This window comes from Heliangelus exortis, chromosome 2, assembly GCF_036169615.1.
Source record: "Heliangelus exortis chromosome 2, bHelExo1.hap1, whole genome shotgun sequence".
Taxonomy (NCBI): domain Eukaryota; kingdom Metazoa; phylum Chordata; class Aves; order Apodiformes; family Trochilidae; genus Heliangelus; species Heliangelus exortis.
In genome coordinates this window covers 32,362,411-32,375,417 of record NC_092423.1, presented here as the reverse complement: position 1 = coordinate 32,375,417, position 13,007 = coordinate 32,362,411, and the positions used below count along the sequence as shown (strand labels likewise).

Genomic DNA, 13,007 nt, shown 5'->3' with positions numbered 1-13,007 from the left:
CTGTCATGTTGGTGTTGCAGACTGCTTACAGCAGAGCCATTTAGATCTTTTCATTTCTGATTTTGAAAGACTGAGTTAACTGGAGAAGACTTGTTTGTGTAAGCAGTCTTTCTTTTCTCCCATTCCACACTTTGTTGTTTTCATGTTTGGGTTTGAACTTAGCTTTGGATTTTGTTAGCACTTCTTAAAGGACATACTATCTTAACATCCTGTCATGTGTATGTAATGAGGTTTTGTCAGCCTATAGTGAATTCCAGTAGGAAAATAGGGGAAAGTGCAGCTTTCACTGCAGAGGGGAAATTGTCCTATGCAATCTTATTGCAAGATCTTTGTGATTTGATTTAAATCTGCTACCTTGCCTGCCAACAGACTTTTGGCCAGAAGTTTGGGTTAGGAGTTGTCTGAAGCGTTAACATGGTAATTGAAATAAAAAAGGGGGAATAAATTTGTAAAATCTTATCTCTTTTCTGAGGCAGTGAGATCTCAGAGTGAATTAAACAACTCTATGAATTCTCCTGTTTGCTCAATTCCATTATGATGTCGTTGAAATGATAAAAACTGTTGTGAGGGAAAAAACAGTAACTGGCATCAGAAGGGCACAGATATTTTCTTCATTTAGAATGATGGCTAGAAAAGAGTCTCTGTACAGCTTAATTTAACTTAAACTGTAGGTATTCAAGTCATTAAGACCTCCTTAACTTTGAACATTTAGAATAAATATTATTCTATGTGAGCCAAGCTTTGATTCTACATAGCAAGAGTGTACAAGAATGCTATACTGCCCAAAAGATGGTTTAAAATGGTGACATCTCTGTATCCACATGAAATAAGATGTCAGTCAAGGCATGGGAGTCTTTTTTAGACTAATTCCACAATTCCTCTTTCCCTTGTGTAGCCTAAAGTTGCTGATACCTCAACAAGAATTGCTTTACCTATACGATATTTGTTTTCATTGAGCACTCTAATACGTAGTCATAGGAAATGATGTCAGTCTGGAAGCTGGTTTAGTTGATTGCTGGAAAGTAGAGATTTCAGAATAGCCAGAGTTGCATAAACCTCTCTGCAGATTGCTCGATGAGTCCTGCCCTCAGCACCCCTGGGTTTAGAAAACTTGGCACACTTCTCACCTCCCACTCACCTGAGGAGTTCTGCTGAGGTGCTACTGAGCCGATGAGTGGACTGATTTCCAGGTTGGTGGTGAGGAGCTGTGACAGGATAGCAGTCACTGAAGTGCCTACCATTGTGATCATGTAGTTTTCTCATACTTTCCTTACTTCTGCACACTCTGAGGGGCAATGCACTTCAGCAAACTCAGCTCCTCCCTCCTGCAGTGTCAGATGAAGTTCAAGTTTCCAAAAGAAAGCAGTGCCTAAATATTTGCTTGAATATCTATTGGAGTGTATAAGATAAAGTTAGAATCAGTCCAGTTGTTCCTGTTTCTAACTTAGATTTAACCTAGGGTCAAGCAAAAACTTTTATGCTAGATGACAACAACAAAATATGGATACAGAGGAACTCCTTTATTCATGAATCTTCCCGGTGTAACATGCTCAACACTCTATCTACTACACCTTGGAGGATTTTATTTGCCCTCATCTGACACGGGTTCACCAGAACAAGCTGTAGGTCTTATTGCTGTATGAAGCTGTTTTTGCAAAACCTCCCACATGGATTATGTCTAAAGATCATTGGAGTTTCTTGACACTTTGGAGGCTAACCAACTTACGAATGCTTTGCAAGTTCAAGGCAGACAAATGTCAGGGAGTTGGATTTGGCCTTGAAGTACTTAAAGGTATTAGTCCCTGGAGAGAGAACCAAGAGAAAAGCTTTGGATTTCTCTACTGTTTGGAGAAAAGCTGAAGGAGACAAAGAAGATTAATGTTAATTTGGCCAAATGTTAATAAATAAATTTTTTTAATTCTCTAATTATTTTTTTTTTTTTTTGCTAAATAAGAAAAAAAAATCGTACAAACTTTAGTCTAAGAGACCCTTATTACCCTGGCTGGTCCTGAGAAATATGTCTCAGACAAAAATGGGGATTTAATTTTATTTTATAGGAGATCACACTCTGCACTTCTCTTCCACAGTGCCACAATCACCGATTAAAAGCAGTCTTTTCATGCTAGGAAAGAAAAGAAAAACAGTAAGTTTCTTTAAACAGAGTAGTTTTCAGCTCCTGGAGTTATCTGTGGGGGTAAAAAAGACTGCACATCATCCTAGTCAACAATGCAATCAAGTTTTTGAACAAACAAGAATATGCTAACTTCTAGCTATACTGAGAAGAAGGATACCCTGTAGAATCTCTGTATATTAATATGAGTGATAATGTGGTAGATGGCCCTTACAAATTATATGGCAACTTGTTTTTGATATCAAGGGCTACATATTCCCCTGGCATTTAATTGTAGAGGCTTGCAGCCAGGCAAATGCAGCATTTAGTACTCAGAATAGGAGGACACATCTAACCATCTACGTATTTTGCTCTTAAACTTTCTTCACATAAGCAAGATAAAAGGGAAGATGAAAAATAGCCAAAGTAAATCTGATTATCCCTGCTGGGCAAGACAGGAACAGTCCTCTGAGCACTTTCACATCTGTTCAGGTTTCCTACTCATGCTTTTTCCACTGTCTCAAAGACTCCCTTAATACCCCTTTTTCTGCATTTTGCAGATTTCATCAGATTTTATGAAATCTTGTCCAGTGAATTAACTGTAACAAATAACTACTTAGGTTGTGTAGGTTGTGCTGTAATTTTAAAGAAGTACATGTGTAAAGTGGGCAGACAAAACAGAGACCTCATCTGCTTTTGACTATTTCAGTTGAAATTGGAACGGAGTCTCTTATATCTTCCTTGAATATTCATGTAGCAGTCACAGAGATCTGCCACGCTCACTTAAGTAGAAGTGAGTCCTTACTTACAAAGGAATTTGGCAATGTGATACTCTTTGATGATGCACACAGTGCTGTTACAGACTGAGTTCCCCTTCAAGGTTTGAAACCTTTGTTACAGGCCCAAGGGGCTATGAATTTAGTTGAATGTATTAATTTTTTCATGTGCATACATCTCTGTAGCATATGTGATGTATTTGGATTTCTTGTCTAGATATGCAACTCAGCGTGTGTAAACCTTTCTGCTAGAATCTATTCTGTACTCTAAAGGGATTTGGTCATGCTCCAGTAGGTCAGTGACAGCCTTCAAAGCATGATTGGTTAAATCTGTAAAGTTATTATTTGGAGCTCTACAGATAATGTTTACAAGCTGTTACATCTGAGATGTCATATGTGGATCAGACAATCAGTTTGCTTAGCAGTGCTTCTGTCCCCATTCCAACAGCCTGTCCCCAGACTTCTTTCTGCTAACTTCTTTACATGCGTGATTGCTTCTGAAATTATGCTATTAGTGGGAATGAGCAAAGCAGGATTCAAAAAAGTGAACTGATGCAAAGCTCTATGAGACACTAGCAGCCTTCTTGCACTCACTTCTCTGAGCCCTAGCAGGCTCTCAAACCTTCAGTCTTAGGACTTTTAAGACCCAGCAGAAGGAGCTGTAGCTCCTTTTACACTTTCTTACTGGCAATTCTTGGACAAAAAAAGCAGAAAGAAAGGGAGCAAGGGTGGCACTGTGGGCAACGCTAATGGAAGGTCCTACTTACTGTCAGCATGACTATGCAGAGTCCATAGGGAAAATTTCCAGTGACGGGTAGGTAACCCTCATTGCTGGTGAAAGAACTGCAGGACTAATATTGCACAGCTGTAATGCTTCATGTAAACTGACTGTTTTGATTATTACCACACAAACTGGACTAACATCTGTACTGATTTCTCAATGATTGACTTTTTTAACAACTTATTTTGTGTATATTTATAAAATTAGGAAACCTGCCATTTTTATGTGATTAGGTAACAGTGTTTAGGGACCACCTGGGATCATGAGACACAATTACTAATTGCATGTATACACATATACCTAATGGCTACATTATTAGTTTATGTATGTATTGATGGACACAAAACAATTTTTGGCTGAAATCCTTGCAGAATGATATAGGAAGGTTCTCAATGTAGGGCTGGTCAATATCTGGTCGTCTAACATGTTCTTGTCATCTGAAATGTAAATCTAGTTAGGGAACACATTCTGGTAAGTGTAATATCCAACTCAAAATCAGTTCTGCAGCACAAAAGTAAGACTGACAGAAGCAATATACTGATACATGCCAAATTCTTAAGATAGACTCTAAATTATGTAATCATACAATAAAAGGCAAACATAAGGTTTTAAGAAGCAACTTTTCTTAAATCCAGACAGTGTTCAATACATATAGAATGGGTGTCCTGTTCAAAACTGGCCTTTATTTCTCTAGAAGTATAAGTAGAACAGATCAGCACTCCAATTTGTTGTTTTTAATACTGAGATCTTTCCAGTTAGTAAGTCTCTTGCACCTTTTTAGAGAATGAAGCAGTGCTGAGAATTATGCTTATGCAGTCTAATACTGTCTTCTATCATCATTAATTTCCAACATATCTGTTTAAACAGAAGCTGTCACATTCTGATCTGGCTTGAGCCTCCTTCCTGATCCATTTTGTAGTGTCACAAACGGTGGATTTCATGAAATAGAGCTGGTCTGATTAGAGATGAAGAAACTTCCTTTTACTCATGCACATCTTTATAATCAGCAATGATAGGAAAGAGGAAAGGAAATAAATAGTACAGTAGACATGAATTGGAAATGTCTCTCTAAGAGCCTCTCAATTTCACTTGATGTCCTGAAATCTCTGTTTTCTCCATCCTTAACTTTAACTCATTCTTACCTATAATGGCCTTGCATGGGAAATTGATCCCTACCACTCTGTAGCCAGTATTGTGTGCTGCTGGCCTTTGTCATTATAATAAACACAGGTTTAAAAAAAATGGAAATGGGTCTCAAGAATATTTGCCATTGAAGGACCATTGAAAAAAATGTCTGCTGCATGACAGTCTTACAGTATATGAAGTGTGAGAGATATATTTTGATCCTTTAAAGATGGTAATGACTTTTTGGAGCTCTGTCATAGCCCAAGCTTCAGAATATCATTATTTAATCTGGGGTGGGGGGAGAAAGGTCAAGTGTGGGTTGCAGAGAGGCAGGGAAGAGACTTCCTAACCAGGAGAAAAAACCAGAAGTTATTTTTTACAATTGCTGGTATGTTCCTTATGAAATACTTCAAGAAGAAGTGAGGGAGCAAAAGAAAGAGGCAGTGATTACAGTGAGAATGAGATCTCAGTAGCTGGGTGTAAGTTGTGGTATAAGATAAAAGCTGTGCTGGGTAGGAGGAAAGTAAATGAAGAATTGTGGAGAAATTAATATTTTAATTGATAAGATGTTGTAGCTGTCAGGTGCAACGAGTAGCTTAGTGACCAAGTGCCAATCCATATGCTAACTGCTGACATAAATTTTTTATCCTATGGTTATCTATTACCTACATCTACAAGAACAGAGCCTCAAAAACATGAACTTATTAGGCAGCAAACGTAAAACACATTTTCGCCGTGGCTTAGCTCCTTTGGAGAAGAGAGGTTGGAAATTTCAAACCCCCAAACAAATATGTCCCTTAATTAACTTTTCTCACCATCTGTGCTTACTTATAGCTGAGGCAAGTGGTACCAGTGACTTGTGAGATTGCTTTCAATGCTGCCTCTTTGGGCCAGCTTTTCAAAGCAGCAATCACATGCAGTTAATTCTGATCAGATCAGCTTATCAGCTCAGTTCATTGTAGTGCTTTCATAATCATTCGTGTGTGACAGCCCATTAAAACTTGGCCAGGCCTTAAAAAAAAAATTAAAAAATCACAAAGCCCAAGAATGTGTTTTACATTCAGCCTCTGAGGTATCCATCATATTTGTTTTGTGTATTAAGCTTTGAAATTGAACTTCCGTGAAGGATTGTAGGGCAAAGTCACCAGTAATATAGGACTTTAGTTAAAGCAGTTTATTGTATTTTACCTCAGAGTAGTTTTATTTAAAAATATAAATATCTGATACTGTGATAATTGTGTTAAGTGCTGTCTATGGCTTTGCTTGGCTCCTGCAAAGGTAAAATGCTGTGGATGCTGCCTGCCAGACCCAGGAGGGCTAAGGGGGATGTAGGAGAGGCCCCTGCCCAGGGGGGGTACAGGTTGACTAAATGAAGTTTTCCTTTCATGGAAAGACTTTTGGTGGGTGGTAATTACAGTTTGCAGTTGATTGCCCTGCTCAGAAATGTCAAGACCTCTCAGAGTGGAGAGAACAGATAGCACAAAACATTTCGACTGACTTGCAAAAAATATTTTTCAGAAAGTCTGGAGGAATTAAGATGTTCCACTTAAATTTGAGTTTGGAGATGTGTAGTTTCAGAATTATGATTTTCAGGTGTGAACGTTGTTTTAATTAAATTTTTTCTTGTATCCACTATTCATTTATACATCACATATATTATGTCATGTTATTGTTTCTCAGCAGATTAAATAATTAATGTTGTGGATTGATATTTGTTGATGGCTTCTATAGTGGTGCTCCTAGCTTGTTTTTAAAGAGAAGAAATTCATATTTTCCACAGAAAACTCAGAACAAAATATTTTTTTCTTAACTATTAATATTAACACAGTTGGAAGAAAACCCTCTATATGTAACACTTGTGCACTTATTTTCAGTAAGAAAGGTTTCTTTGAGAAAAATGTATAATTTAAATCTTTGAAATGACCAAAATATACCCACAGATATATATCCACATTATTAGTAAAATGTATACTACTGTAAGTTTTCTCACCACCTCCTAGTGTTAATAAAGCCAACCATTTTAGACATGGGAGCTTTTTGTTTTCAAGCAGGCTTCATATACTTCCAAATTTATTTTCTTGCATACTGAAGTGGCAGATGCACACAGAAAGAAGGTATTTTTTAATAGTCTTGAAAAATACAAACCTCGTGGGTTTTTTGTTTGTTTGGGGTTTTTTTTGTCTTCTTTAAAGAAGGGAAGAAAATTCCTTAAATTTAGACTTGTAGGAGGCAGTAAATACAGATCTCTGTAAACGTCTATAATTTACAGATACAGATATATATCTGCCTATACACATCTCTACATATATTTATGTCTGCATTCATGCATGTGTGTGTCTATATATAAGCATATACATGCTTTTAATGTTTGTTTTGGTTTTGGTTTTCTGCTTTAATTTAGCAAATAGGAAGTCCACGGTTCCAATGTAGCTTCTCCATCTTGTTTTCAGTAAGCCAGATTGCCTTTAGGATTTCTTAGTAAACTTGATGAGTTTCTTCAGACTCCAGAGAAAATCCAGGTATTAGGATACCAGAGTAGGTGTCACGAACTTGCCAACCTCTCACATATTTTGGAGACCCCTGACACTTTATGAAAGTGATTATTTCAAAAGCCCAGCAATTCTGCTGCTTTTATTTTAAATAATTAACATTCTTGGGAGGTCTTCTTGTTGTATTGCTGCTCACCAGGGTGAAGAGTTTTGGACTAGTCTGAGTAAATACCACTTTGAATAATTTTGCTTCTTCCTTAATTTTCGTTGGGAGTATTGATTTAATATAAACCAACCCAAATGGTGAAGGCATAAGGGATGAAAATTTTCTTTTTGCATTAAAGACTTGCCTCCTTGCCTTGGGGTTTTACTTACACCAGTCTTGCAAATGGGATGATATTCAACAGTACTGTCAACAGTGACTTCTGTTTACAAACAGAGCTGGAAGAAATGCATGTCTGTGGGAAATACTGATTTGTCAAAACTGAAATGGTCCTTTAGATGAAATTTCAGGTTTTTACCATTAACAAATTTCAAATTTTGCTTTACTGGAAACTCGAATCCTAGCCAAATATCACTTGTCACTTGCTATTTTCTGGCATATTTTCCACATCTATTTAAAAACTTTGAAGCACAAGATCTGAAGAAGATCAAAATGCTTGAGTTCCTTGCGTGGGTGTGCTTAATCTGCTAAGCAATCTGAATTTTGAACTTGATCATCTTTCTTGAAAAGTTTGCTTTTGGTTTTATTGGCTGGGTTTTCTTTAAAAGAAACAACTTGGGAGATAATGTGATCTTTGTGTCTGTCTTGGGCAGGTTTCCCAGCCATTTATCTACTTTTGGCCAGTTCTAAGGTGCAGGTTACTGAGGGAGGACATGCTCCACACTGGGGAGACTGGAAGAATTGTTTGGAAGTTGTTCCCAAAGGACACAGGATGGAAGGAGCTGGAGTTTTTGAGAGGGAAAGCCACTACTTGGGGAACAACACATTGCATTTGTCCATTGATTTTTTTCCTGGATAAGGACTCTATTGACCTCAGAAACGTACCAGCATACTGCAAAAGGAGGTACCTTGTCACAAAGCATGTAACTAGCTGAGACAAAACAGGAATGGAAGCAGGAGCACTGAGAGAAGGGATCACACCCAAGGTCATGCAGCTTTTGAAGGAAAAGAATGGCAGTCGGCTTTGGTTTTCTTTAAGTACAAGTTGGTGCCTTTTCTGTCAGACCAGGCTGTTTTTCTTTATTTTTCCAAGATTATATTTAGACAGTGTTAAATTTTGTCCTAAAATTTGTAACCAAAAGGGGATGGAGGTGTTTCTTGAAGTCCAAAACTTCTAGCTGAAAGTCAGTATGGTTAGTTTCATTATTTTTAACCAGTGTCTTTCTTCTGTGCTTTATCATGTTCTCATTTAGGATGTTAAATACTGACATTTATGCTTTTGGGAAAAAGAAAAGCAGTTCCTTCAAGGGCACCTCCCCGCAAGACATCACTTCATTGTTTCTTTGCATTTATTTTATTTGGGGGATGTCAAAATTTTAGTATAGTTTTCCATGGTGTTCCTCCTCATAGCTGCAAGATGGACTGCCTGAATTTTGCCAGATAGACTACTTGTAGGTTACACAAGGACACAAGGAACAGAATATTTTCCATTTAGTCCACTCATGTCCAAATACCTATGTTCTGGGACTATACAGGCAGCTTCTGTGAAAGAGGAAAAAATTTAAAAGGGCCTGAAAATATTGAAAAGATCTTTGCCGATATTCTCTACAGTATTTTTACCTTTCATACTTTTTTTTTTTTTTTCCCCCTCATCATTTTAAACATTAGCCCATTGGCATGGTCAGGTGTTGGGAATCTCCTGGCACCAGAGGCAAATATTCTGTTGAGACTATGTCCTTCTGCTTTCTGGTGACCTTTGCTTGGATGTCTGCCAGCATAGCTGTGATGAAACCAGAGCTGCTGCAGATCTCTCTGCCAAGTGCTTGCAGTCAGTAAGAGCAAACCCCATCCTTTCTGTTCAGCATGGTCACAAACTCTCTATGGTTAGACTGGGTCATCTTAAAGGGCTTTTCCAGCCTCAGTGGTTCTATGATTCTGTCAAACTGTGTGAAAGTTGTCAGGAGACCTAGGTTGTGGTCTGTTCCAGCATTTTCACTTCTCTGTGTTATGTTCTACTACTGAAGCTTTCTGTGGCCCTATTTATCCCCCAGTCTTCTTTTATTTCTTGATTTCTGTCACATAAATGAGAAAATTTGCCCACAAGCTTTTAGATGTACAGCAGAATTTTTTGTATTGTCATGATTTATTTTAAAAGTAGGCTCTTTTAAACTTCTAGAAAGCACATCATTTCTTTTTTTTTTTTTTTTGCTTTACTATCAAGGTAGTGTTTCTTTGGTTGAAAACTCCTCTTTCTTCAGAAGCCACACTAGTAGAAATCCTCATATTGTATATAGCTGGATGAAGGGCTAGATTCAGTTGTTTTCCTTGCAAACTATAAAGTGATTTCCTATTTAAGTCTTTCTTTCCATTTGGCAGCTACTTAATGTCTTTTGTCTGCTTAAGGGAGGACAGGTGCAATTATTCACCTCTGAGTCCTGGGAAAGAAATTGTAATTCAGCATGATCTCTTAGAAAGGAATGTAATTCACTGCCCTATATACAGTACATTGTGCAAGTGAAACAGAATTGTGAAAGCTGTAGCATCATCAAGGAGAGCATACAATGAACAATGCTTGGTACCATGTCAGGCTGTTTATCTTAATACTTTATAGGGAGTAGAATAGTAAAAGAAGTAATTATAGATTGAAGCTTGATAGAATTGTCTTTTCAGTCTTTTAAGAAGAAAATCTCTTGGCACTTCTACGTGAGGAAAAGGATGTGTGAAGGTTCTCCAACTAGTTCATTAGGATGTCAGTTCTAAAGCAGTGGTAGATCTGTCATAATTTAGATTTCTTTTTTTCTTTTTCTTTTACCATGGTGGAAGTGGAGGGGGGGGGAAGGGGCAAGATTTCAGAAGTGTAGCCCAGATTTTGTTTTTGAGAAGTGGAAGTTCTCACCCTTTCTTTAAAGAGCAACCCTGCCCACCACTGAGTTAAATTACTCTGTCTGACTACATAGAGGCTTCAGCCCAGAGTGCATACATTCCATAGATATTTGGTAGATTAATGATGGAAGAGATCTATTTACATAACAAACTTCTGTACTGGATAAACTAACAAGAGTTTCTAACTGTGGTCACTTGGAACTGCAGAGTAGCTCTGTCCCAACATACTTGTTGCCTGAGCACTACACAAAATGAACAGCTTTAATGTAAAGATACTTAATTCAAGTTTAAAGACTTTTTTTCTTACCTGTGGGGAAAATAAATCAGCTCATGGTTAATTTGTATCATGGCTAAATCTTTTCATTGCAGTCCCTATTTTTATTTGATTGTAAGTTTGTAGCTCCCTTTCTGGGAGAAACATATCGGGTCTGGTCAAATCTTAAAGAGAATTTTGAATAGAATCCTTTTTGCTGCTTGATAGTCAAAGAAGCCAGATGCACACCCACCTTTGCTGAAATAAAGAATTTAATCATCAGATCTTTCTCCCCCACTAAATACAAGACAATGATTTGTAGACTAGACCCCAGGCTTCTCAGGAAGTTGAATCTTAATGCATTTTTCTTCCTCCACATCCTAGCATAACCAGTTAATTCAGGAGCAGAGTGATAAAGTTGATGCTTTCCAGTAGAGGGTGTCTGAAGCAGATGTTTGGTCATTTTGATTTTTCTGAAATGCAAAATGGAGTAATTTTGTGATTCTCTGCCATGGCTTTTTTGTCCCATTTTCTTGCACCAGAGGATTTAATTAAAGGTAAAAAGGGCAATAGAAAAAAGACAAAGCATTCAATTCATTGTTTGTACTGTCAAGTATCATAGAATAGGCAAACTGAATATGGAATTATATCTGCTTTTGGTAAAATATATAATTCCCTGGAGAGAAAATACAGACTGCAGTGTAGATCTAAAAAATGCTCAAAGTCTGGGAATAAACATCTGTGTTACTGTTCTAGGACTGAGCATACCACATGACAATCACTTTGTTTCTTTTGAAATGTTAGTGAAGTAGAAAAAAATTAATTGCACAACGTTAATAAAAGAAAGCCAAGCATGTTAACACTTTTGTGAAGGCTATGCTATGTCTTCATGAATAACTGCTTTTTAAAGGGCAACCAGCATTGGAATCTTGTTAACTGACTGAAAATAAAGGAAATTATTTGAAGGCCTACATCTAATTTTGGTATTTATTAAAAGATGTTCCATGTCAACAAACCCTTTGTTCTAGTCTTGTTAACATTATTAGGGATGTTTGCATTGGTGGGGGTCTCTCTGAGTAGAGTAACTTGCATGATTAAAAATATTTTTCCTTATTTAAGAAAAAAAAAGGGGGGGGGAGGGAGGAGGGGAGGAAAGACTTTTTTTCTCTGAAAAAGAAATTATAAACCCACAGAAAAGCTCAAATTAAATCATGTTTTTGGGGCAACTGTCTGTAAAGAACATGTCAAATATAAAGAAGGAGCAAAAAACCTGAAATATAATCTCTTTCAGCAAAAGCTAACTTAGCTCATGACCTGTACCAAGGTTTAAGGAATTTTCTTCTCACCATTTTTAGGTTACTCTTTATAAACCTAACACCCTACTACTCCCCAAAAAACAGCAAAAACCCAGACCCAACAGAGATGTCAGTCCCATAAGGAATGCTTTTTAAACTGACCTTATTAATTTTTAAAAGTCGCATGTCTGGAGGAATAAAACTATCGAAATCCCTACACCCAAAGTGATAACACTTCATTCTGATTTAAACTGAAGTGAATCAAGTGTAATTCAAAAGCTGACGTAAATAGGGCTGGCAATCACAAAGGGATGAGTTGCTGAGGTCAAAACAGGGAACTACTGGAGGAGAAACCTCAGGCTCAGCCTGCACACATTACATAGTTGGAGAGAAACTTCCTTCATGCTTTGCACAATGCTTGAGTTTTGTGAGGAAGGGAATATTTCTTCAAGAAGGTGCTTATGTCCAGTGATGGTTGTGGTGTCAGCAGATCTGCAGCTGCATATGAGGCTCCTTGCTGATATAGTAGACTTTTTATGATGCAGCTTTGAATATAAAGAGATAATGTTCTGCATTGCTGTGCAAAATGTCTCCCACAGATTTTTCACTTTTGCTTTTCTCTCTGAAATAACACCCAAAGTGTACACTTACTCTTTGCAGAGAATAGAAATGACCAGGCTCTCAGATGACCAGAGGTGATGAAGTTCCATTGCCCTCAACTAAGTCATTCCTGGTTTTGTTCATGGATGGTCTGATGAGCAAAAGTAGCCAAACATGTGCTTGACTCCAATATAGACTTCTTTGTCATGTACTTAAGTCTTTATTATCAGTTTCATTGGTACATTGAAACAAGCCTGGTTCCTATGATTTTAAAAGAGGCAAATTAACTGAGTTTTGCCCTGACCAGGTTGCTTTAATAGGCTGGTTTTTTGGTTTTTTTCTGTCTCTTTCTGACTTTTCTTTAGGTAATGGGAGAAAGCACCTTTTTCACATGAAGCAGAAGAGTTTCTTTGGGTTATTTGCACTGGTTTTGTTCCTATGTTTTCTTGTTTCACAAGAGAAGTGAATCCCGTACCTACCTGTGGGGATTTTAAGAAAATAATCTTTTAATGTGGAAGTGTTTATGCTCTCA

At 37.4% G+C, this 13,007-nt stretch overlaps 1 protein-coding gene across 4 annotated transcripts in view; it reads left to right on the top strand.

The window, feature by feature from the left end:
* RBMS3 (RNA binding motif single stranded interacting protein 3) overlaps positions 1-13,007 on the top strand; it is a 706,618-nt gene that overhangs the window by 214,803 nt on the left and 478,808 nt on the right. The gene's annotated exons all lie outside the window — the stretch shown is intronic.